Source organism: Arachis hypogaea, chromosome 13 (genome assembly GCF_003086295.3).
Source record: "Arachis hypogaea cultivar Tifrunner chromosome 13, arahy.Tifrunner.gnm2.J5K5, whole genome shotgun sequence".
NCBI classification, from domain to species: Eukaryota; Viridiplantae; Streptophyta; class Magnoliopsida; order Fabales; family Fabaceae; genus Arachis; species Arachis hypogaea.
In genome coordinates, this window is record NC_092048.1 from 108069759 (window position 1) to 108072994 (window position 3236).

A 3236-nucleotide genomic window follows, 5' to 3' on the forward strand; every position below is an offset into this window, starting at 1 on the left:
TTCTATTTATTTATTTATTTACTAACATCTCTTCCTCACTCACCAAAAATCCGAACCATCTCTCTCTGAGTTCAGATTTTCTCTTCTTCTTTTCTTCTACTCACATAAGGGAACCTCTATACCCGGGCAAAAAGGATCCCTATTATTATTATTTTTCTGTTCTCTCTTTTTCATATGAGCAGGAGCAAGGACAAGAACATTCTTGTTGAAGCAGACCCTGAACCTGAAAGGACTCTGAAGAGGAAACTAAGAGAAGCTAAATTACAACAAGCCAGCAAGCACCTTTCAAAAATTTTCGAACAGGAAGAGGAGATGGCAACCGAAAATAATAATAATGCAAGGAGGATGCTTGGTGACTTTACTGCACCTAATTCCAATTTACATGGAAGAAGCATCTCCATCCCCACCATTGGAGCAAACAATTTTGAGCTGAAACCTCAATTAGTTTCTCTGATGCAACAGAACTGCAAGTTTCATGGACTTCCATCTGAAGACCCTTTTCAGTTCTTAACTGAATTCTTGCAGATCTGTGATACTGTTAAGACTAATGGAGTAGATCCTGAAGTCTACAGGCTCATGCTTTTCCCTTTTGCTGTAAGAGACAGAGCTAGAGTGTGGTTGGACTCTCAACCCAAAGATAGCCTGAACTCTTGGGATAAGCTGGTCATGGCTTTCTTAGCCAAGTTCTTTCCTCCTCAAAAGCTGAGCAAGCTTAGAGTGGATGTTCAAACCTTCAAACAGAAAGAAGGTGAATCCCTCTATGAAGCTTGTGAGAGATACAAGCAACTGACCAAAAAGTGTCCTTCTGACATGCTTTCAGAATGGACCATCCTGGATATATTCTATGATGGTTTGTCTGAATTAGCTAAGATGTCATTGGATACTTCTGCAGGTGGATCCATTCACCTAAAGAAAACGCCTGCAGAAGCTCAAGAACTCATTGACATGATTGCTAATAACCAGTTCATGTACACTTTTGAGAGGAATCCTGTGAGCAATGGGACGCCTCAAAAGAAGGGAATTCTTCAAATTGATACTCTGAATGCCATATTGGCTCAGAACAAAATATTGACTCAGCAAGTCAATATGATTTCTCAGAGTCTGAATGGAATGCAAGCTGCATCCAACAGTACTCAAGAGGCGCCTTCTGAAGAAGAGGCCTATGATCCTGAAAACCCTGCAATAGCAGAGGTGAATTACATGGGTGAACCATATGGAAACACCTATAATCCCTCATGGAGAAATCACCCAAATCTCTCATGGAAGGATCAACAAAAGCCTTAACAAGGCTTTAATAATGGTGGAAGAAACAGATTTAGCAATAGCAAGCCTTTTCCATCATCCACTCAGCAACAGACAGAGAACTCTGAACAAAATACTTCTAATTTAGCAAACTTAGTCTCTGATCTATCTAAGGCCACTGTGAGTTTCATGAATGAAACAAGGTCCTCCATTAGAAATTTGGAAGCACAAGTGGGCCAGCTGAGTAAAAGGATCACTAAAATCCCTCCTAGTACTCTCCCAAGCAATACAGAAGAAAATCCAAAAGGAGAGTGCAAGGCCATTGAAATGACCATCATGGCCGAAACCACAAAAGAGGAGGAGGACGTGAATCCCAAGGAGGAAGACCTCCTGGGACGTCCAGTGATCAATAAGGAGTTTCCCTTTGAGGAACCAAAGGAATCTGAGGCTCAACTAGAGACCATTGAGATTCCATTAAACCTCCTTATGCCATTCATGAGCTCTGATGAGTATTCCTCTTCTGAAGAGAATGAGGATGTTACTAAGGAGAAGTTACCAAGTACCTTGGTGCAATCATGAAGCTGAATGCCAAATTATTTGGTATTGAGACTTGGGAATATGAACCTCCATTGTTCACCAATGAACTAAGTGATTTGGATCAACTGACATTGCCTCAGAAGAAACAGGATCCTGGAAAGTTCTTAATACCTTGTACCATAGGCACCATGATCTTTGAAAAGGCTCTGTGTGACCTTGGTTCAGGGATAAACCTCATGCCCCTCTCTGTAATAGAGAAACTGGGAATCTTTGGGGTGCAAGCTGCTAAAATCTCATTAGAGATGGCAGACAATTCAAGAAAACAGGCTTATAGACAAGTAGAGGATGTGTTAGTAAAGGTTGAAGGCCTTTACATCCCTGCTGATTTCATAGTCCTAGATACTGGGAAGGATGAGGATGAATCCATCATCCTTGGAAGACCCTTCCTAGCCACAGCAAGAGCTGTGATTGATGTTGACAGAGGCGAACTAGTCCTTCAATTGAATGAGGACTCCCTTGAGTTTAAAACTCAAGGTCATCCTTCTGTAAACATGGAAAAGAGGCACAGTAAGCTTCTCTCAAAATAAAGTCAACAAGAGCCCTCACAGTCAAACTCTAAGTTTGGTGTTGAACTCCCATATCCAAACTCTAAGTTTGGTGTTGGAGAGTCTCAACAATGCTCTGAACATCTGTGAGGCTCCATGAGAACCCATTGTCAAACTATTGACATTAAAGAAGCGCTTGTTGGGAGGCAACCCAATTTTTATTTATCTAATTTTATTTTTATTGTTATTTCATGTTTTATTAGGTTCATGATCATGCGGAGTCACAAAATAAATATAAAAATTGAAAACGGAATAAAAAACAGCAGAAGAAAAATCACACCCTGGAGAAGGATCTCACTGGCGTTTAAACGCTAGTAAGGAGCATCTGTCTGGCATTCAACGCCAGAACAGAGCATGTTTCTGGCGTTGAACGCCAGAAACAAGCAGCATCCTGGCGTTCAGACGCCAGAAATGCACAGTAAAGAAGAGCTGGCGCTGAACGCCAGAAACAAGCATCTGGCTGGCGTTCAACGCCAGAAATATGCTGCATCTGGGCGTTGAATACCCAGAACAAGCATCAATTCGGCGTTTAAACGCCAGAATTGCATGCAAAGGCATTTTACATGCCTAATGGGTGCAGGGATGCAAATCCTTGACACCTCAGGATCTGTGGACCCCACAGAATCATCTCAGCATCTGTGGACCCTACAGGATCCCCACCTACCACCACTCACTCTCTTCCCTCTTCTCAATGTTCATCCTCTCTTCCCAATAAACACTCTTCCCCAAAACTCTTCACCAATCACCTCAATCTCTCTTCCCTATCACCACCTACCACCACTCACATCCATCCACTCTTCCCCATAAACCTACCTCATAAACCCCACCTACCTTCAAAATTCAAAATCAATT

At 42.0% G+C, this 3236-nt stretch overlaps 1 non-coding gene across 1 annotated transcript; it reads right to left on the reverse strand.

The window, feature by feature from the left end:
- Window positions 1-708: 708 nt before the first annotated feature.
- On the reverse strand, window positions 709-816 carry LOC112739146 (small nucleolar RNA R71). The gene has a single exon (XR_003170085.1). It is a non-coding gene; the product is annotated as a small nucleolar RNA R71 (small nucleolar RNA).
- Window positions 817-3236: the final 2420 nt, after the last annotated feature.